This window comes from Leucopleurus acutus (genome assembly GCF_964270905.1).
Source record: "Leucopleurus acutus genome assembly, chromosome: 1".
Taxonomy (NCBI): domain Eukaryota; kingdom Metazoa; phylum Chordata; class Mammalia; order Artiodactyla; family Delphinidae; genus Leucopleurus; species Leucopleurus acutus.
The window spans coordinates 119,674,410-119,698,286 of NC_139142.1; positions in this window are offsets into that span (position 1 = coordinate 119,674,410).

The window sequence follows — 23,877 nt, forward strand, 5'->3', positions numbered from 1 at the left end:
TCAATATATTTTTGGACGATAGCTGTCATTTATAACTCTGCAGGTTTGTGAATTACAGTGCCCCTGAGCTCCTTTCTTCAACTCGCTTTCTTGTGAGCTGGCCGCAACACCGCAGGATTGCTTCAGGCCCTAGTGTGGTTCCGGCACGGCATGCTGAGCCTTTGGTTAATTCCTCTTTCTGGTGGGAAATGAGAGTTAAATTTGCCCGTCCAGACACCTCCAGCTAGTTTCTCATTGGTTCTCCCTATTCCTGTACATTTTCCGCAGAAATTGCAAACTGGGCCATACAGGAGGTTAAAGGCACTGACTCTCCAAGTGGGGAAAGTGTTAGTAAAGCGTCTGGAGTGTTGCACCCGAGTACCAGGGGACGAAAACTGAGACACATTTGAACACGTTTCCTGATCACACGGTGGATCATACTCTGTGTTCCACATGCATGTTTTAGCTGAAGGAAGAATCCCTTAAACTTGGAGAGTTGAGACCCATGGAATGGGTACCATGCAATATGACTTCAAAGGGTCTGCATTTGCTCACCGAACCTCACCAATCCTATCACTGCTGCGTTTATGCCGCTGTACACACGCTTGATTCTCTTTCGGAGACATATAAATCAGTAGGTTTTAATATTCTTACTAGTCAGGTGTATTCTTAAGCGTTTAATATGGGGTGTTGAGGCCACTGCGTTGAGCAAGTAGTAGCTCTTGTCTATTACATATTTGGCTTATGGAACGGTATCTGTGCTAATTTCAATCTCTGGTTTCATGCAGCACGCCAACTCACCTTTCCCCTTAAGCAAGCATAAGTTGGTTTTCTACATTTGAGACCCTGTTCTGTTTTGTAATTCAGTTCTTGTGTAGCCAAGTTTACCTTCCGTGTAGTAGTGATATCTTATGGTGTTTCTTTTCCTGTGTGACTTATTTCACTTAGAATCATCATACCTGAATCCACTCATTATGCTGCTACGGGCCTGATGACATAGATTTCATTGCTGAGTGATATTGCATTGTACGTTAGCACCACAACTTCTTTATCCATTTTTTGCTTTCTGTGATATTGAACTTGTACCGTAAACGAGGTTCTTGTAAACAGAGCCGTCCCAAACTTTGGGGTGGCTGTGTCTTTTTGATTTTCATTTCCCTAAGCTATAGGACCATAAGTGGAAGTGCCCTAGGCTCTGTTGCTTTGTTTTTTAGATGTTTCAGGAAACACCATACACTTCTCCAGAGTGGCTGTTGGCAATTTACATCCCGCCCACCGGCATAACAAAGCTCCCAGTTCTCCATGGCCTGTCCTGCCTTTCTGGATTTTACACTTTTTTCAGATGGCCCTTTTGACCGGGGGGCAGTGAGACTTCATTGTAGTGCAGATTTCCTTTGCAAGCTTGCTTGGTTGGCCAAAAAGGGCGTATGCGTTTTTTCCTGAATATATTCAGGAAAAAAAGCATACGCCCTTTTAGGCCAAGTGCATGATTGTGGACGTTCTACCTCTTTTCCTATGCTTTACATGCAATTCCAGTGTACCTCCTGAAATCGATTTCCTGCAATTCTGCCCCGCTTTCAAGTCCTCTTGGCAGCCTTACTTCAATATATTTTTGGACGATAGCTGTCATTTATAACTCTGCAGGTTTGTGAATTACAGTGCCCCTGAGCTCCTTTCTTCAACTCCCTTTGTTGTGAGCTGGCCGCAACACCGCAGGATTGCTTCAGGCCCTAGTGTAGTTCCGGCACGGCATGCTGAGCCTTTGGTTAATTCCTCTTCCTGGTGGGAAATGAGAGTTAAATTTGCCCGTCCAGACACCTCCAGCTAGTCTCTCTTTCGTTCTCCCTATTCCTGTTCATTTTCCACAGAAATTACAAACTGGGCCAAACAGGAGGTTAAAGGCACTGACTCTCCAAGTGGGGAGGGTGTTAGTAAAGCATCTGGAATGTTGCACCCGAGTACCAGGGACGAAAACGAGACACATTTGAACACGTTTCCCGATCACACGGTGGATCATACTCTGGGTTCCACATGCATGTTTTAGCTGAAGGAAGAATCCCTTAAACCTGGAGAGTTGAGACCCATGGAATGGGTACCATGCAATATGACTTTAAAGGGTCTGCATTTGCTCACCGAACCTCACCAATCCTATCACTGCTGCGTTTATGCCGCTGTACACACGCTTGATTCTCTTTCGGAGACATATAAATCCGTAGGTTTTAAGATTATTTCTAGTCAGGTATATTCTTAGGCGTTTAATATGGGGTGTTGAGTCCACTTCGTTGAGCAAGGAGTAGCTCTTGTCTATTGCATATTTGGCTTATGGAACGGTATCTGTGCTAATTTCAATCTCTGGTTTCATGCAGCACCCCAACTCACCTTTCCCCTTAAGCAAGCATAAGTTGGTTTTCTACATTTGAGACCCTGTTCTGTTTTGTAATTCAGTTCCTGTGTAGCCAAGTTTACATTCCGTGTATTGGTGATATCTTATGATGTTCCTTTTTCTGTGTGACTTTTTTCACTTACAATCTTCGTACCTGAATCCACTCATTATGCTGGTACGGGCCTGATGACATAGATTTCATTGCTGAGTGATATTGCATTGTACATAAGTACCACAACTTCTTTATCCATTTTTCGCTTTCTGTGATATTGAACTTGTACCATAAACGAGGTTCTTGTAAAGAGAGCCTTCCCAAACTTTGGGGTGGCTGTGTCTTTTTGATTTTAATTTCCCTAAGCTATAGGACCATAAGTGGAAGTGCCCTAGGCTCTGTTGCTTTGTTTTTTAGATGTTTCAGGAAACACCATACATTTCTCCAGAGTGGCTGTTGGCAATTTACATCCCGCCCATCAGCATAACAAGGTTCCCATTTCTCCATGGCCTGTCCTGCCTTTCTGGATTTTACACATTTTTCAGATGGCCCTTTTGACTGGGCGGCAGTGAGACTTCATTGTAGTGCAGATTTCCTTTGCAAGCTTTCTTGGTTGGCCAAAAAGGGCGTATGCGTTTTTTCCTGAATATATTCAGGAAAAAACGCATACGCCCTTTTTGGCCAAGTGCATCGTTGTGGATGTTCTGCCTCTTTTCCTATGCTTTACATGCAATTCCAGTCTACCTCCTGAAATCGGTTTCGTGCAATTCTGCACCACTTTCAAGTCCTCTTGGCAGCCTTACTTCAATATATTTTTGGACGATAGCTGTCATTTATAACTCTGCAGGTTTGTGAATTACAGTGCCCCTGAGCTCCTTTCTTCAACTCGCTTTTTTGTGAGCTGGCCGCAACACCGCAGGATTGCTTCAGGCCCTAGTGTGGATCCGGCACGGCACGCTGAGCCTTTGGTTAATTCCTCTTCCTGGTGGGAAATGAGAGTTAAATTTGCCCGTCCAGACACCTCCAGCTAGTCTCTCTTTCGTTCTCCCTATTCCTGTTAATTTTCCACAGAAATTACAAACTGGGCCAAACAGGAGGTTAAAGGCACTGACTCTCCAAGTGGGGAGAGTGTTAGTAATGCATCTGGAATGTTGCACCCGAGTACCAGGGACGAAAACGAGACACATTTGAACACGTTTCCCGATCACACGGTGGATCATACTCTGGGTTCCACATGCATGTTTTAGCTGAAGGAAGAATCCCTTAAACCTGGAGAGTTGAGACCCATGGAATGGGTACCATGCAATATGACTTCAAAGGGTCTGCATTTGCTCACCGAACCTCACCAATGCTATCACTGCTGCGTTTATGCCACTGTGCACACGCTTGATTCTCTTTCGGAGACATATAAATCCATAGGTTTTAAGATTCTTACTAGTCAGGTATATTGTTAGGCGTTTAATATGGGATGTTGAGTCCACTTCGTTGAGCAAGGAGTAGCTCTTGTCTATTACATATTTGGCTTATGGAACGGTATCTGTGCTAATTTCAATCTCTTGTTGTATGCAGCACCCTAACTCACCTTTCCCCTTAAGCAAGCATAAGTTGGTTTTCTACATTTGACACCCTGTTCTGTTTTGTAATTCAGTTCCTGTGTAGCCAAGTTTACATTCCGTGTAATAGTGATATCTTATGATGTTTCTTTTTCTGTGTGACTTATTTCACTTAGAATCATTGTACCTGAATCCACTCATTATGCTGCTACGGGCCTGATGACATAGATTTCATTGCTGAGTGATATTGCATTGTACGTAAGTACCACAACTTCTTTATACATTTTTCGCTTTCTGTGATATTGAACTTGTACCGTAAACGAGGTTCTTGTAAACAGAGCCATCCCAAACTTTGGGGTGGCTGTGTCTTTTTGATTTTAATTTCCCTAAGCTATAGGACCATAAGTGGAAGTGCCCTAGGCTCTGTTGCTTTGTTTTTTGGATGTTTTAGGAACACTATACACTTCTCCAGAGTGGCTGCTGGCAATTTACATCCCGCCCATCAGCATAAAAATGCTCCCAGTTCTCCATGGCCTGTCCTGCCTTTCTGGATTTTACACTTTTTTCAGATGGCCCTTTTGACCGGGGGGCAGTGAGACTTCATTGTAGTGCAGATTTCCTTTGCAAGCTTGCTTGGTTGGCCAAAAAGGGCGTATGCGTTTTTTCCTGAATATATTCAGGAAAAAACGCATACGCCCTTTTTGGCCAAGTGCATCATTGTGGACGTTCTGCCTCTTTTCCTATGCTTTACATGCAATTCCAGTCTACCTCCTGAAATCGGTTTCCTGCAATTCTGCCCTGCTTTCAACTCCTCTTGGCAGCCTTACTTCAATATATTTTTGGACGATACCTGTCATTTATAACTCTGCAGGTTTGTGAATTACAGTGCCCCTGAGCTCCTTTCTTCAACTCGCTTTCTTGTGAGCTGGCCGCAACACTGCAGGATTGCTTCAGGCCCTAGTTTGGTTCTGGCACGGCATGCTGAACCTTTGGTTAATTCCTCTTCCTGGTGGGAAATGAGAGTTAAATTTGCCCGTCCAGACACCTCGAGCTAGTCTCTCATTGGTTCTCACTATTCCTGTTCATCTTCCACAGAAATTGCAAACTGGGCCAAACAGGAGGTTAAAGGCACTGACTCTCCAAGTGGGGAGAGTGTTAGTAAAGCGTCTGGAATGTTGCACCCGAGTACCAGGGGACTAAAACTGAGACACATTTGAACACATTTCCCGATCACATGGTGGATCATACTCTTGATTCCACATGGATGTTTTAGCTGAAGGAAGAATCCCTTAGACCTAGATAGTTGAGACCGATGTAATGAGTACCATGCAATATGACTTCAAAGGGTCTGCATTTGCTCACCGAACCTCACCAATCCTATCACTGCTGCGTTTATGCCGCTGTACACACGCTTGATTCTCTTTCGGAGAAATATAAATCCATAGGTTTTAAGATTCTTACTAGTCAGGTATATTCTTAGGCGTTTAATATGGAGTGTTGAGTCCACTTCGTTGAGCAAGGAGTAGCTCTTGTCTATTACATATTTGGCTTATGGAACGGTATCTGTGCTAATTTCAATCTCTGGTTTTATGCAGCACCCCAACTCACCTTTCCCCTTAAGCAAGCATAAGTTGGTTTTCTACATTTGAGACCCTGTTTTGCTTTGTAATTCAGTTCCTTTGTAGCCAAGTTTACATTCCGTGCATTAGTGATACCTTATGATGTTTCTTTTTCTGTGTGACTTATTTCACTTAGAATCATCATGCCTCAATCCACTCATTATGCTGGTACAGGCCTGGTGACACAGATTTCATTGCTGAGTGGTATTCTGTTGTACATAAGTACCGCAACTTCTTTATCAATTATTTGTTCTCTGGGATATTTAACTTGTACTGTAGAAGAGGCTCCTGTAAACAGAGCCGTTGTAAATTTTGGGGTGGCTGTGTCTTTTTGATTTTAATTTCCCTAAGCTATAGGACCATAAGTGGAAATGCCCTAGACTCTGTTGCTTTGTTTTTCAGATGTATTAGGAAACACCACACACTTCTCCAGAGTGGCTGTTGGCAATGTACATCCCGCCCATCAGCATAACAAGGCTCCTTTTTCCCCATGGCCTGTCTTGCCTTTCTGGATTTTACACTTTTCTCAGATGGCCCTTTAGACCGGGGGGAAGTGACACTTCATAGTAGTTCGGATTTCCATTGCAAGCTTGCTTGGTTTGCCAAAAAGGGCGTATGTGTTTTTTCCTGAATATATTCAGGAACAAACTCATACGCCCTTTGTTGCCAAGTGCATCATTGTCGATGTTCTGCCTCTTTTCCTATGCTTTAAATGCAAATCCAGTCTACCTCCTGAAATCGGTTTCCTGCAATTCTGCCCCGCTTTCAAGTCCTCTTCGCAGCCTTACTTCAATATATTTTTGGACGTTATCTGTCATTTATAACTCTGCAGGTTTGTGAATTACAGGGCCCCTGAGCTCCTTTCTTCAACTCGCTTTCTTGTGAGCTGGCCGCAAACCCGCAAGACTGCTTCAGGCCCTAATCTGCTTCTGGCAGGGCACGCTGAGCCTTTGGTTAATTCCTCTTCCTGGTGGGAAATGAGTGTTAAATATGCCCGTCCAGACACCTACCTCACTCTCAACCCCTTGGTGATGTGGGTCCTCTGGTTTGTGGCCACTTTTGCTGGGTTCCTCACCTTTCGATGATGTGGCCCCACTAGTGTGAGGACACTCCTGCTTGGTTCTCATCCACGTGGTTATGTGGACCCCCTGGTGAGAGTCTGTTCCTGGCTTTGTTCCTCACCCACCTGTGAGGGAGACCCTCTGCTGATAGGTCACTCCTGCATGGCTGGCACACATTGCCTTGGTGAAGTCAGCCGTGTGGTGGCAGTTGGAGCGTGCTGGGAATCTCTTCCCCCCGGTGATGAGGGCCCTCTTGCATCAGGCCCTGACTGCTGGGCTCACCAACTTTTCTTAGTGAGCCCAGTGATGCTTTGGCACTCCTCTTAGGATCCCATCTCCATGGGGATGTGGGCCTTCTGCTCTGAGGTCCCAACGGCTGGGTTGTTCACATTTTCATGATGTGGGCTCTCTGGTGTTAGTTCACAGAAGCCTGGATCCCATAGCCTCTGTGCTCTTGGCCGCCTGCTGGGAGGTTCCAACTGCTGGATTCCTCACTTTTTTAAATTTTTGGGCCCTCTGTTGTGAGGATCCTCCTGCCTGCCTCACTCCCAGCCCCTTCGTGATGTGTGTCGTCTGGTTTGAGGCCACATGTGCTGGGTTCCTCACCTTTCGATGATGTGGGACCAATGGTCTTAGGAGACTCCTGCCTGGTTCACATCCCCTTGGTGATGTGGGCCCTCTGTTGAGAGTCTGATCCTGGCTGGGTTCCTCACCCATCTGTGAGGTGGGCCGTCTGATGTGAGGTCACTCTTGCCTGGCTTGCTCACCTCGCCTTGTGGACATGAGCCCTCTGGTGGCACTTGGAGCCTGCTGGGAGCCTCCTCTCCTCGGTGATGAGGGCCCTCTGGCATCAGGCCCTAACTGCTGGGCTCCCCACATTTTGTGATGTGTGCCCAGTGGTGCGAGGACACTCCAGCCAGGTTCACATCCCCATTGGGGTGTGGGCCTTCTGCTCTGAGGTCCCAAAGCCTGGGTTGCTCACAGTTTCATGATGTGGGCTCTCTGCTGTTAGTTCACTCCTGCCTGCATCCCATAGCTTCTGTGCTCTGGACCGCCTGCTGGGAGGTTCCAACTGCTGGATTCCTCACCTTTCTTATTCTTTGGGCCCTCTGTTTTTAGGCTACTCCTGCCTGCCTCACTCCCGTTCCCTTTGTGATATGTGTCCTCTGATTTGAGGCCACATGTGCTGGGTTCCGCACCTTTCGATGATGTGACCCCACTGGAGGGAAGACAGTCCTGACTGGTTCCCATCCCCTTGCTGATGTGGGCCCTCAGGTGAGTGTCTGATCCTGGCTGGGTTCCTCACCCTTCTGTGAGGTGGGCCCTCTGCTGTGAGGTCAATCATGCCTGTCTGGCACACGTCACCTTGGCGACGTGGGCCCTCTGGTGGCAGTTGGAGTGTGCTGGGATCCTCCTCCCCTCGGTGATGAGGGCCCTCTTGCCTTAGGCCATAACTGCTGGGCTCCCCACATTTTCTGATGTGCGCCAAGTGAGTGAGGAGACTCTTGCCAGGTTCCCATCCCCATGGCGATATGGGCCTTCTGCTCTGAGGTCAAAACGGCTGGCTTGCTCACAGTACCATGATGTGGGCCCTCTGCTGTGAGTTCACTCCGGCAAGGATCCCTTATCATCGGTGCTCTGAGCCGCCTGCTGGGAGGTTCCAACTGCTGGATTCCTCAACTTTTTTATTCTATGTGCCCTCTGTTGTGAGGCTCCTCCTGCCTGCCTCACTGCCAGCCCCTTGGTGATGACTGTCCTATGGCTTGAGGCCACATGTGCTGCGTTCCTCACCTTTTGATGATGTGACCCCACTCGTGTGAGGACACTCCTGCCTGGTTCCCATCCCCTTGGTGAGGTGGGCCCTCTGGCGAGAGTCTAATCCTGGCTGGGTTCCTCAACGTTCTGTGAGGTAGGCCCTCTGCTGTGAGGTCACTCCTGCCTGGCTGGCACACGTCACCTTGGAGACGTGAGCCCTCTGGTGGCAGTTGGAGCGTGCAGGGCGCCTCCTCCTCTCGGTGATGACGGCCCTCTGGCGTCAGGCCCTAAATGGTGGGCTCCCCACATTTTCTGATGTGCGCCCAGTGGTGCGAGGACACTCCAGCCAGGTTCCCATTCCCATGGGGATGTGGTCTTTCTGCGCTGAGGTCTCAACTCCTGGGTTGCTCACAGTTTTGTGATGTGGGCCCTCTGCTGTGAGTTCACTGTGGCCTGGATCCCATAGCCTCGGTGTTCTGGGCCGCCTGCTGGAAGGTCTAAATGCTGGAATCCTCACGTTTTTTATATTATGTGCCCTGTGTTGTGAGGCTACTCCTGCCTGCCTCACTCCAAGGCCCTTGGTGATGTGGGTCCTCTGGTTTGAGGACACATGTGCTGGGTTCCTCACCTTAAGATGATGAGGCCCCACTGGTGTGAGGATAATCCTGACTGGGTCCCATCCCCTTTGTGATGTGGGCCCTCTGGTGAGAGTCTGATCCTGGCTGGGTTCCTCACCCATCTGTGAGGTGGGCCCTCTACTATCAGGTAACTCTTGCCTGGGTTGCTCACCTCGCCTTGTTGACATGAGCCCTCTGGTGGCAATTGGACTCTGCTGGGAGCCTCCTCAGCTCTGAGATGAGGGCCCTCTGACGTCAGGCCCTAACTGCTGGGCTCCCCAACTTTTCTTAGTGAGCCCAGTGTTGCTCAAGCACTCCTCTTAGGTTCCCATCCCCATGGGGATGTGGGCTTTCTGCTCTGAGGTCCCAATGCCTGGGTTGCTCACAGTTTCATGATGTGGGCTCTCTGCTGTTAGTTCACTCCTGCCTGCATCCCATAGCTTCTGTGCTCTCGGCCGCCTGCTGGGAGGTTCCAAATGCTGGATTCCTCAATTTTTTTATTCTTTGGGCCCTCTGTTTTTAGGCTACTCCTACCTGCCTCACTCCCATCCCCTTTGTGATGTATGTCCTCTGATATGAGGCCACATGTGCTGGGTTCCTCACCTTTCGATGATGTGGCCCCACTGGTGGGAGGACAGTCCTGACTGGTTCCCATCCCCTTGGTGTTGTGGGCCCTCTGGTGAGAGTCTCATCCTGCCTCGGTTCCTCACCCTTCTGTGAGATAGGCCCTCTGCTGTGAGGTCACTACTGCCTGGCTGGCGCATGCCACCTTGTAGACGTGGGCCCTCTGTTGGCAGTTGGAACCTGCTGGGAGTCTCCTCCCCTCAGTTATGAGGGCCCCCTGGCATCAGGCCCTAACTGCTGGGCTCCTAACATTTTCTGATATGTGCTAAGTGGTGCAAAGCCACTCCTGCCAGGTTCCCATCCCAATGGGGATGTGGGCCTTCTGTTCTGAGGTCCCAACAGCTGGGCTGCTCACAGGTTCATGATGTGGGCCCTCTGCTGTGAGTTCACTGCGGCCTGGATCCCATAGCCTCGGTGCTCTGGGCCACTTGCTGGGAGGTTCCAACTGCTGGATTCCTCAACTTTTATATTCTATGGACCCTGTGTTGTGAGGCCAGTCCTGCCAGCCTCATTCCGAACCCCTTGGTGATGTGGTTCCTCTGGTTTGAGGACACATGTGCTGGGATCCTCACCTTTCGATGATGTTGTCCCACTGGTGTGGGGACACTCCTGCCTGGTTCCCATCCCCTTGGTGATGTGGGCCCTCTGGTGAGAGTCTGATCCTGGCTGTGTTCCTCACCCTTCTGTGAGGTGGGCCCTCTGCTGTGAGGTCACTCCTGCCAGGCTGGCACACATCACCTTGGCGACGTTGGCCCTCTGGTGGCAGCTGGAGCCTGCTGGGAGCCTCCTCCTCTCGGTGATGAGTGCCCTCTAGCGTCAGGCCCTAACTTCTGAGCACCCCACGTTTTCTGATGTGAGCCCAGTGATGCCAGGACACTCCTGTCATGTTCCCATCACCATGGGGATGTGGGCCTTCTGCTCTGAGGTCCCAATGTCTGGGTTGCTCACAGTTTCATGATGTGGGCTGTCTGGTGTTAGTTCACTCTGGCCTGGTTCCTCTAGCCTCTGTGCTCTGGGCCGCCTGCTGGGAGGTTCCAACTGCTGGATTCCTCACCTTTCTTATTTTTGGGCCCTCTGTTATGAGGCTCCTCCTGCCTGCCTCACTCCCAGCCCCTTGGTGATGGGTGTCCTATGGTTTGAAGCCACATGTTCTGGGTTCCTCACCTTTAGATGATGTGGCCCTACTCATGTGAGGACACTCCTGCCTGGTTCCAATCCATTTGGTGATGTGGGCCCTCTGGTGCGAGTCTGATCCTGACTGGGTTCGTCACACTTCTCTGAGGTGGGCCCTCTGCTGTGAGGTCATTCGTGCCTGGTTGGCACACATCGCCTTGGCGACGTCAGCCCTCTGGTGGCAGTTGGAGCCTGCTGGGAGCCTCCTTCCCTTGGTGATGAGGGTCCTCTGGCGTCAGGCCCTAACTGCTGGTCGCCCAAAATTTTCTGATACGTTCTCAGTGGTGCGAGGACACTCCTACCAGAATTCCATCCCCATGGGGATGTGGGCCTCCTGCTCTGAGGTCCCAATGGCTGGGTTGCTCAGTTTCATGACATGGGCCCTCTTCTGTGAGTTCACTGTGGCCTGGATCCCATGGCCTCGGTGCTCTGGGCCGCCTGCTGGGAGGTTCCAACTGCTGGATTCCTCACTTCTTTATTCTATGGGCCCAGTGTTGTGAGGCTACTCCTGCCTGCCTCACTCCGAGGTCCTTGGTGATGTGGGTCCTCTGGTTTGAGGACACATGTGCTGAGTACCTCAGCTTTTGATGATGTGGCCCCACTGATGTGAAGACACTCCTGCCTGGTTCCCATCCCCTTGGTGATGTGGGCCCTCTGGTGAGAGTCTGATGTTGGCTGGGTTTCTCACCCTTCTGTGAGGTGGGACCTCTGCTGTGAGGTAACTCCTGCCTGGCATGCTCACGTTGCCTTGGCAATGTGAGCCCTCAGGTGGCAGTTGGAGCCTGCTGGGAATCTCCTCCCCTCAGGTATGAGAGCTCTGGATAAAACACATATGCCCTTTTTTGCCAAGTGCATTATTTTCCAAGTTCTGTCTCTTTTCCTATGCTTTAAGAGCTACTCCCGTGTACGTTCTGAAATCAGTTTCCAGCAATTCTGCCCCGCATTCAAGTCCTCTTCGCAGCCTTACTTCAGTATAATTTTGGATGATAGCTGTCATTTATAACTCTGCAGGTTTCTGAATTACAGTGCCCCTGAGCTCCTTTCTTCAACTCGCTTTCTTGTGAGCTGGCCGCAACACCGCAGGATCTCCTCAGGCCCTAATCTAGTTCCAGCATGGCACGCGGAGCCTTTGGTTCATTTATCTTCCTGGTGGGAAATGAGAGTTAAATTTGCCCGTCCAGACACCTACAGATAGTCTCCCATTGCTTCTCCTTATTCCTGTTCATCTTCCGAAGAAATTGCAAACTGGGCCAAACAGGAGGTTAAAGGCACTGACTCTCCAAGTGGGGAGAGTGTTAGTAAAGCGTCTGGAATGTTGCACCCGAGTACCAGGGGACGAAAACTGAGACACATTTGAACACGTTTCCCGATCACACGGTGGATCATACACTCCGTTCCACATGCATGTTTTAGCTGAAGGAAGAATCCCTTAAACCTGGAGAGTTGAGACCCATGGAATGGGTACCTTGCAATATGACTTCAAAGGGTCTGCATTTGCTCACCGAACCTCACCAATCCTATCACTGCTGCGTTTATGCTGCTGTACAGACGCTTGATTCTCTTTCGGAGACATATAAATTCAAAGGTTTTAAGATTCTTACTAGTCAGATATATTCTTAGGCGTTTAATATGGGGTGTTGAGTCCACTTCGTTGAGCAAGGAGTAGCTCTTGTCTATTACATATTTGGCTTATGGAACGGTATCTGTGCTAATTTCAATCTCTGGTTTCATGCAGCACCCCAACTCACCTTTCCCCTTAAGCAAGCATAAGTTGGTTTTCTACATTTGAGACCCTGTTCTGTTTTGTAATTCAGTTCCTGTGTAGCCAAGTTTACATTCCGTGTATTAGGGATATCTTATGATGTTCCTTTTTCTGTGTGACTTATTTCACTTAGAATCATCGTACCTGAATCCACTCATTATGCTGCTACGGGCCTGATGACATAGATTTCATTGCTGAGTGATATTGCATTGTACGTAAGTACCACAACTTCTTTATCTATTTTTCGCTTTCTGTGATATTGAACTTGTACGGTAAACGAGGTCCTTGTAAACAGAGCCGTCCCAAACTTTGGGGTGGCTGTGTCTTTTTGATTATAATTTCCCTAAGCTATAGGACCATAAGTGGAAGTGCCCAAGGCTCTGTTGCCTTGTTTTTTGGATGTTTCAGGAAACACCATACACTTCTCCAGAGTGGCTGCTGGCAATTTACATCCCGCCCATCAGCATAACAAGGCTCCCAGTTCTCCATGGCCTGGCCTGCCTTTCTGGATTTTACACTTTTTTCAGATGGCCCTTTTGACCGGGGGGCAGTGAGACTTCATTGTAGTGCAGATTTCCTTTGCAAGCTTGCTTGGTTGGCCAAAAAGGGCGTATGCGTTTTTTCCTGAATATATTCAGGAAAAAACGCATACGCCCTTTTTGGCCAAGTGCATCATTGTGGACGTTCTGCCTCTTTTCCTATGCTTTACATGCAATTCCCGTCTACCTCCTGAAATCGGTTTCCTGCAATTCTGCCCCGCTTTCAACTCCTCTTGGCAGCCTAATTCAATATATTTTTGGAAGATAGCTGTCATTTATAACTCTGCAGGTTTGTGAATTACAGTGCCCCTGAGCTCCTTTCTTCAACTCGCTTTCTTGTGAGCTGGCCGCAACACCGCAGGATTGCTTCAGGCCCTAGTTTGGTTCCGGCACGGCATGCTGAGACTTTGCTTAATTCCTCTTCCTGGTGGGAAATGAGAGTTAAATTTGCCCTTCCAGACACCTCCAGCTAGTCTCTCCTTGGTTCTCCATCTTCCTGTTCATCTTCCACAGAAACTGCAAACTGGGCCAAACAGGAGGTTAAAGGCACTGACTCTCCAAGTGGGGAGAGTGTTAGTAAAGCGTCTGGAATGTTGTTCCCGAGTACCAGGGGATGAAAATTGAGACACATTTGAACACGTTTTCCGATCACACGGTGGATCATACTCTGGGTTCCACATGCATGTTTTAGCTGAAGGAAGAATCCCTTAAACCTGGAGAGTTGAGACCCATGGAATGGGAACCACGCAATATGACTTCAAAGGGTCTGCATTTGCTCACCGAACCTCACCAATCCTATCACTGCTGCGTTTATGCCGCTGTACACACACTTGATTCTCTTTTGGAGACATATAAATCCATAGGTTTTAAGATTCTTACTAGTCAGGTATATTCTTAGGCGTTTAATATGGGGTGTTGAGTCCACTTCGTTGAGCAAGGAGTAGCACTTGTTTATTACATATTTGGCTTATGGAACGATATCTGTGCTAATTTCAATCTCTTGTTGTATGCAGCACCCCAACTCACCTTTCCCCTTAAGCAAGCATAAGTTGGTTTTCTACATTTGACACCCTGTTCTGTTTAGTAATTCAGTTCCTGTGTAGCCAAGTTTACATTCCGTGTAGTAGTGATATCTTATGATGTTTCTTTTTCTGTGTGACTTATTTCACTTAGAATCATCGTACCTGAATCCACTCATTATGCTGCTATGTGCCTGATGACATAGATTTCATTGCTGAGTAATATTGCATTGTACGTAAGTACCACAACTTCTTTATCCATTTTTCGCTTTCTGTGATATTGAACTTGTACGGCGAACAAGGTTCTTGTAAACAGAGCCGTCCCAAACTTTGGGGTGGCTGTGTCTTTTTGATTTTAATTTCCCTAAGCTATAGGACCATAAGTGGAAGTGCCCTAGGCTCTGTTGCTTTGTTTTTTGGATGTTTCAGGAAACACCATACACTTCTCCAGAGTGGCTGCTGGTACTTTACATCCCGCCCATCAGCATAACAAGGCTCCCAGTTCTCCATGGCCTGTCCTGCCTTTCTGGATTTTACACTTTTTTCAGATGGCCCTTTAGACCGGGGGGCAGTGAGACTTCATTGTAGTGCAGATTTCCTTTGCAAGCTTGCTTGGTTGGCCAAAAAGGGCGTATGCGTTTTTTCCTGAATATATTCAGGAAAAAACGCATACGCCCTTTTTGGCCAAGTGCATCATTGTGGACGTTCTGCCTCTTTTCCTATGCTTTACATGCAATTCCAGTCTACCTCCTGAAATCGGTTTCCTGCAATTCTGCCCCGCTTTCAACTCCTCTTGGCAGCCTTACTTCAATATATTTTTGGAAGACAGCTGTCATTTATAACTCTGCAGGTTTGTGAATTACAGTGCCCCTGAGCTCCTTTCTTCAACTCGCTTTCTTGTGAGCTGGCCGCAACACCGCAGGATTTCTTCAGGCCCTAGTTTGTTTCCGGCACGGCATGCTGAGCCTTTGGTTAATTCCTCTTCCTGGTGGGAAATGAGAGTTAAATTTGCCCGTCCAGACAGCTCCAGCTAGTCTCTCATTGGTTCTCCCTATTCCTGTTCATTTTCCACAGAAATTGCAAACTGGGCCAAACAGGAGGTTAAAGGCACTGACTCTCCAAGTGGGGAGAGTGTTAGTAAAGCGTCTGGAATGTTGCACCCGAGTACCAGGGGACGTAAACTGAGACACATTTGAAAAAGTTTTCCGATCACACGGTGGATCATACTCTGGGTTCCACATGCATGTTTCAGCTGAAGGAAGAATCCCTTAAACCTGGAGAGTTGAGACCCATGGAATGGGTACCATGCAATATGACTTCAAAGGGTCTGCATTTGCTCACCGAACGTCACCAATCCTATCACTGCTGCGTTTATGCCGCCGTACACACGCTTGATTCTCTTTCGGAGACATATAAATCCATAGGTTTTAAGATTATTTCTAGTCAGGTATATTCTTAGGCGTTTAATATGGGGTGTTGGGTCCACTGTGTTGAGCAAGGAGTAACTCTTGTCTACTACATATTTGGCTTATGGAACGGTATCTGTGCTAATTTCAATCTCTGGTTTTATGCAGCAACCCAACTCACCTTTCCCCTTAAGCAAGCATAAGTTGGTTTTCTACATTTGAGACCCTGTTCTGTTTTGTAATTCAGTTCCTGTGTAGCCAAGTTTACATTCCGTGTAGTAGTGATACCTTATGATGTTTCTTTTTCTGTGTGACTTATTTCACTTAGAATCATCGTACCTGCATCCACTCATTATGCTGCTACGGGCCTGATGACATAGATTTCATTGCTGAGTGATATTGCATTGTACGTAAGTACCACAACTTCTTTATCCATTTTTCGCTTTCTGTGATATTGAACTTGTACCGTAAACGAGGTTCTTGTAAACAGAGCCGGCCCAAACTTTGGGGTGGCTGTGTCTTTTTGATTTTAATTTCCCTAAGCTATAGGACCATAAGTGGAAGTGCCCTAGGCTCTGTTGCTTTGTTTTTTACATGTTTCAGGAAACACCATACACTTCTGCAGAGTGGCTGTTGGTAATTTACATCCCGCCCACCAGCATAACAAGGCTCCCAGTTCTCCATGGCCTGTCCTGCCTTTCTGGATTTTACACTTTTTTCAGATGACCCTTTTGACCGGGGGGCAGTGAGACTTCATTGTAGTGCAGATTTCCTTTGCGAGCTTGCTTGGTTGGCCAGAAAGTGCGTATGCGTTTCTTCCTGAATATATTCTGGAAAGAACGCATACGCCCTTTTTGGCCAAGTGCATCATTGTCGACGTTCTGAGTCTTTTCATATGTTTTCAGTGCAATTCCAGTCTACCTCCTGAAATAGGTTTCCTGCAGTTCTGCCTTGCTCTCAGTGCCTCTTCATAGCCTTACTTCAATATACTTTTGGAAAATAGTTGGCCTTTATAACTCTGCAGGTTTTTGAATTGCAGTGGCCCTTAGCTCCATTTTTTAGCTCTTATTTTTGTGATCTTGCCTCATATCCACAGGATTTCTTCAGGCCCTATTCTTCTTCTGGGGCGCCTTGCTCTGCCTTTGGTTAATTCTTCTTCCTGAATTGAAATTAGAGTGACATGTGCCCATTGAAACCGCTACAGCTATTTTCTCACTGGTTCCCCCTATTCCCATTCATCCTCCGCACTAACTGCAGACTGTGCGATACCGGAACTTAAAGGCATTGACTCTCCATGTGGAGATGTTGTTAGTAAAGTGGCTGGAATGTTGATCCGGAGCCCCAGGAGAGGAAAATGAGGTGCATTTTAGAAACCTTTCCCGATCATATGGTATACCATCTGCTGGATTTCCCATGCATGGTTTAGCTGTAGGAAGATTCCCTTCAACTTGGAGTGTTGGGACCCTTGGAATAAGTAGCATGAAGTATTGCATTAAACTTTCGGCAGTTGCTCACCAAAGCTCTCCAATCCTTTCAGCCCCAAGTGTCCAGCCTTATGTCTTATCCAGCTGTGGGTTTATATGTGGTCATTCCAGGTTGCATCACAGCCCCTGAGTGAATTTTGTAAGAATTTTTCTCTCTTTCATTGTTTCTGCGTTTTGGTTTTAAAATTTATTTCTATAATGGGGTTTAGCTCATTTTCACTGCTGTGTTTGTGCCGCTCTGCTCACACTTGATTCCCTTATGGAGATATATCAATACATGGGTTTTAAGATTCTTATTACTCAGATATATTTCTCTGCGGTTTATAGGGTGTGTTGAGGCCAGTTCATTGAGCAAGGTGTAGATCTTGTCTGATACCTATTTGGTTTATTGAACGGTATCTGTGCTAATTTCAAACTCTGGTTTTATGCATCACCCCACCTCTCCTTTCCCCTTAAGCTGACATAAGTGTGTTTTCTAAATGTGAGACACTGTTCTGTTTTGTAATTCATTTTTTGTGCAGCCATATTTATCCTCCCTCTATAAGTGATATCTTATGATATGTTTCTTTTTCTGTTTGACTTATTTCAAGTAGTATTATCGGACCTCAATCCACTCTTTATCCTTCTACTAGCCTTATTACATTGATTTCATGGTGAAGAGATATTCCATTGTACATAAGTACCACATTTTCTTTATCCATTGTTCTCTTTCCTGGGATATTTAAGGTGTACTGAAGTTGAGGTTCTTGTAAACAGAGTAGCCCTAAACTGTGGTGTGCTTGTGTCTTGTTGATTTTTAGACTTCCCTAGATATACTCCCGTGATTGGAAGTGCCCTATGCTCTGTCGCTCTGTTTTTTAGATGATTTAGGAACCACCATACACTTCTCCAGAGTGGCTCTCGGCAGTTCACACACTGTCCATCAGCGTATAAAGGCTCCCTGTTCTCCATGGCCTGTCCTGCATTTCTGGTTTTTACAATTTTTTCGGATGGCCCTTTTGACCGGTGGGAAATGAGACTTCTTTGTTGTGCACATTTGCATTGCTTGCTTGCTTGGTTGCCCATAAAGTGCGTATGCGTTTTTTCCTGGATATATTCAGGAAAAAACGCATACTCCCTTTTGGGCCAACTGCATCATTGTCGAAATTCTGCCGCTTTTCATGTGCTTTAAAGGCGAGTCCAATCTATCTCTTGAAATCTGTTTCTTGCAATTCTGTCTTGCATTCAGATCCTCTTCTTTGCCTTACCTCAACATATTTTTGGACGTTAGTTTTCATTTATAACTCTGCAGGTTTGTGAATTGCAGTGACCCTGAGCTCCATTTTTTAAGTTGCTCTTTTGTGAGCTGGCCTCAAAACCGCAGGATTGCTTCAGGCCCTATTTTGGCTCCGGCGAGGCGGGCTGAGCCTTTTTTTAATTCTTATTCTTAATGGGAAATTAGAGTGACATGTGCCCGTCCAAACCCCTACAACTATTCTCTCATTGGTTCCCCCTGTTCCCGTTCATCCTCCTCACAATTTGCAAAATGTGTGAAACAGAAGTTTAAATGTGCTGATTCTCTAAGTGGGGAGATTCTAAGTAACGTGGCTGGAATGATGAACAGGAGCACCAGGAGAGGATAAATGAGGTGCATTTTAGACACATCTCCCGATCACATGGTGTACAGTCCTCTGGGTTTTCCATGCATGTTTTAGCTGTAGGAAGATTCCTTGAACCTGCAGATTTGGGACCCATTGAATGGGTACCAGGTAGTATTACTTTAAAAGGTGTGCATTTCCTCACCCAACCTCACATTTCTCTTAGCGCGAACAGTTTCCAGCCTTATGTCTCATCCTGCTGTGGGTCTAGATGTGTTCAATCCATGTTGCATCACCGTCCCTGAGGAAAAGTTGTAAGAGGTTTTCTCTGTCTCTCTGTCGTTTATTTTTTTCAATTTATTACTATGTTGTTTACAGCTGATTTTCAAAGCTCTGTTTCTTGCTGCTGTACATCCACTTGATTCACGTACAGAGAGACATCAATAATTTCTTTTTCAGATTCTTACCAGTCATAGATATTCTTTTCCGGTGACTTGAGTGTGCTGAGTGCAGTTCTTTTAGCTACCGTGTAGGCCTTGTTGATTATCAGTTTGGTATTTGGAATGGTATCTTTGCTAATTTCAACCTCCTGGATGATGCCTCACCCCTCCCCACCTTTCCCGTTTAGCAGCCTTACGCGTGTTTTCTACATATTTATGTCACTTAGAATGATCATACGTAACTCCTCCGGAGTTGTTACAACTGGCCATATTTCATTGATTTCCAGGCTGAGTAATATTCCACTCTACATAAGTACCACATCTCTATCCATTTTTTCCCTCCAGAGACATTTAAGTTATATCCTAGTCGAGGATCTTTTAAACAGAGAGGCAGTAAACATTGGGGTGCCTGTGTCCTCTCGATTTTTGTTTTTCCCAAGATATACGCCCATGAGTGCAAGTGCCCTATGCTCTGTAGCTCATTTTTTAGATGCTTTAGTAAACACAATACACTTCTCCAGAATGGCCGTTGGCAATATACATTTCCACTATAAGCCTCACAGGGCTCCCTCTTCTCCTTGCCCTGTCCTGCATTTCTGGCGTTTACACTTTATGAGGATGGCTCTTCTGACTGATGCGAAGTGATATCTTTTGTAGTATTGATTTCCAGTGCCCACCTGTTTGGTTGGCTAAAAAAGTGTATGCTCTTTTCTTGAATATATACAGAAAAAAACGCATACAGCCTTTTTGGCCAACTGCAATGTCGGCAATGTTCAGCCCCTTTTCTTGTGCTTAATGGCGAGTCCTTTCTACCTCCTCAAATCCCTTTCCTGCCATTCTCCCTTGCTTGCCAATCCTCTTCTCTGACTTTCCTCAAGACATTTTTCAGTGATAGATATTTTCAACTCTGCAGTTTCGTGAATTTTACTGCCCCTGAGTTCCATTGTTCAACTTGTGTTTATGGGAACTGGCCACAAAGCAGTGGGATTTCCTCAAGCCCTATACTGTTTCCATGGGCAACCCTAGCCTTTGGTCAATTCATCTTCCTGATTGGAAATTAGAGTGACATGTGCCTGTCTGAACACCTAGGACTTGTCTCTCATTGTTCCTCATCCTTCCGCTTCATCCTCTGGACAAATTCCAAACTGTACGCAACAGGATGTTGACAGTGTTGACATCTCCAAGTGGGGAGACTGTTAGTAAAGACGCTGGAGGGGTGAACCCGAGCACCAGGAGATGAGGAGATGAGATGCCTTTTCCAAACTCTTCCCGATCAGACGGTATACCATCCTCTGGATGTGACAGACATGTTTTAGCAGTAGGAAGAGTCCCATTCATGTAAGGAGAACACCAGGGCTTTTTCAAAATCAGTGTCTCCCCGAAACCCAAACTGGGGAGTTTTTTAAGCTACGGCTACACATATGTTCATTAAGGGCCTTGGGAAGTAGGCAGAGTCCAAACTTTAGATGACTGAAGTCTTCAGGGTCAGAAGCACTCACCACCGGCTTCCCTTAGGTTACACTTTAACTGTCATTGATAGATGATGTCAATAAAAATATCTATTCTTTTTCCGATTATTTCCCCTTATAGGTTATTGCACAATATTGAGTGTAGTTCCCTGTGCTATACAGTAGTTCCTTGTTGATGATCTATTTTATACATAGCAGTGTGTATGTGTTAATTCCAAACTGTTAATTTATCCCTCCTCCCACCTTTCCCCTTTGGTAATAATAAATTATAAGATTTTATACTTCTCAGAAATGGGGGAGCTGAAAGAGAGGTATCATTTTCAATGGAAAAGCATTTAAAACAAGATTGAAGCTTTAACCAAGATTATTAGATGTACATCCTTGGAAAGAAATCACTTCATTTCTCTAATATTGACCTGACAAATAAGACAAACCTTTTCACTGAACTTGCTTATAATAAAGTGATGGAAATATCAAATGGAAGTGTTAGAAACATCTTATTTTACCCGAGCCTTATAAACTGTTCTATGTTAACTACAGTTTGGCTCACACATCTGTTCACTGAAGTTACAATAGTCTCAATTTCTGTTACTGATCCTCCAGAGTGGACCCCAACAAGGGTCCCCCTGCCCAGTGTCATTGGGGCCAACAGATCGAGACTGAGTTTGGTTCCCAAGCAAAGGAAACTTTATATTTTCATCAGAGAATGGAGAGGTGAGAGCATGCACTACCCCGTGGGCTGTGGGCTGGGCTGCTGTGTAGAGATCCTGTCAGAGTCAGTGGGAGGGAGGGGGCGGAGCTCTCAAGGGCCGGGTTGGCTGCAGCTCAGGCTCTATATCTCGGAGTCTGCACTGGGCCCCAGGAGCTGAGGTGTCGACCCAGCCATTCTGCACCAGGAAATCTGGTCTGAAGTGCCGGGTGTGGAACCTCTGCATGCGGGACCCTAGGAGCACGTGAAATTAGACAAAGCACAAAGGATAAAAAAGGTCAGACTTGACTTTATTGCCCACATTCTATTTTTATCTCCCAGGGATTTTTAATGGGCTTTGCTGGGGACAAACCCCTCCTCTGCCTTTTGTCCCGTTCCTCATTCTTGGAGTGCTGAGGGTGCAGACCCTTCTTCTGTAACTGCTGAGTGCTGAGTTGGGAGCCCTCATACCAGGGGATGAGGGTCAGAACTTCTCCCCAGCAGCCTCCAGGTGACGTTGATTGGCCCCAGGACCCCTGCCTCCCTGCTCGTCCGCCTGAGCACCAGCATTGGGAGTGTTATAGATTCTAATGACCTTTAAGGGTCCAGGAAAGAGATGTGCAGAGACGCTGTGGGGGCCGGTTTCACCCCGCCCCACATTTGTTCGGCCACCTTAGGCTGACCGTTTCTGCCAGCCTAGATGCTCTGACCAGTAGTCTGCTCTTTCTTCAATTAGGCCCCTGAATTAACGTAAAAACAGCACCAGGTGTCAGAGCCCTGCCCGCTCAACTCCCAGACAGTCCAGGGTCAGTGGTGATCAAGGACCATGATGGCCACTGAGTCAACAGCCTTTTGAAGTAAACAGGAGTCCAGCCGGTCTTATTGGCCACCATCATCACGGTGTCTGTAGGCTTTTCTATGGTGACGGTGTGATATACGGTTCCCCCGCCAAGATAATTAGCTCCCCTCCGGGTGCAGGAAGTCCTGCAAGCAGTAGTCTACTCCTTCGGGACACACTATTGTTGTTTTATGAGAGAAACTCCAGGTCAAGTGATGTTCACACGAGTCGTCATGGTGCCCTGTTGCCCCCGGTTATCTCTCTGGATGTTGGAGTTGGAGGGCCTCCTCACTCGAGGTCGGTGTGTCCACGGAGCGAACCCTGCAACTTCAGGGCATGGTTGGTGATTAGGATCACCACGTGGGGTCCTTTTCCCTTAGGAGGGAGGTGGCCTTTTGGGCTGCTGATTTCCAGGTTTTTAGATACCGCCAGTATCTTGGCCAGATGTGGCAGTGGGCCAAGCCCCTTGGTGACTGTAGTTTATCCTACCTGGATGGCATTCTTGCGTTGTTCCATTTCAAGTGGTCCCAGTTTTTGCACTAATTCTCCAATGGCGATTCACCTTTCACCGGGAATGGAAAGGTCAAAGGGTTTAGCTCAATTAGGGAGTTCCAGGGCAAGGGTCTGAATTGACTGCTCTTTCCATTCTTGAAAGGCCACTTCTGGATTCTGTTCAAAAGGATCATCATCTTTTCCTTTCAGTGTTTCATATAGAGGCCCAGCTAGTAGACTGTAGTTAGGGATCCAGAAGCAGCAAACCCTGGCCTCCCCAGGAACCCCTAAGCTGTCTTCTAGTTTTAGAAAGGGGTAAGGCTGCAAATGGTTTCTTCCCTTTCCTGGGATGGGCTTCTCTGACCTTGTGTGAGAATGAAGCCCAGGCAGGTCACTGCAGTCTGTGATATTTGAGCTTTTTCTTGGACAACTTCTATCCTTTATTGGCTTGGTAGTTCAGAGGCCTCCTTAGTAGGGCTGGCGATCAGAATGTCGTCTGCATATTGAAGGAGGGTTTCCTTTTCCAGAGGTAGAACTTTTCGGTCTTTAGCTAAGCTTTCCCCAAAGATGGTGTGGGAATTTTTGAACCCTTGGGGCAAGACGGCCCGGAAGTATTGTTTTAGTTGTATGTTGAGTCCTGCCACTCACAAGCCAAAATTTCTTGTGACTCTGGGACTAATGGAATACAAAAGAAGGCATCATTGAAGACTAATACAGAATACCATGTCCTGGTGGTTGGTAGAATGACCAGCAGGGTGTAGGAATCAGGAGCAACTGGAGGTATATCCTCGGTGGCTTCACTGACTGTCCTGACATCCTTTACCAGGTCCCCAGCAGCCCATGGGGCTCTCGTGGTCAGGCCAATCCCAGGATATGGAGCTCTCCTGGGCAGGTACCCCACCCCCAACCCAGCCCACGGGGCTCTCATGGTCAGGCCCCTCCCAGGATACAGAGCTACCCTTGCAGGTACCGTGGCAGGGCTGGGCACACAGGAACCGTGCACATAGCCCTCATTGAAGAGCACCCCCAGCTCACCTGTCGCTCAGAGCTGACACAGAGCACCTCAGAGCAGGACTTGAACTAACAAACAGCAGCTCCGACAGGTCTGTGACCCTGGGCATCACTCTGTGTGGCCTCCCTCCACCTGGTCTTCCAGAGACTTCCACTGCACCCAGGGCACCAGGCCTCTGTCTCCAACCACCACCCACCCCTCCTCTCCCTGACTCCTGGGTTCCTCTCATTAGGAGAGGGTTTTCTTGAAGTTGTCTCCCACTCATGGGCCAGATAAAATGATTAGAAAACAAGCCAAAGCTGCAGCCCCTTGTCTATCCTGACTCTCAGGAGCCCACACCTGTTCCTTGGACCTGGCCGGTTCAGCAAGTTCCATTTTCTGCAACTGTGAGCCCC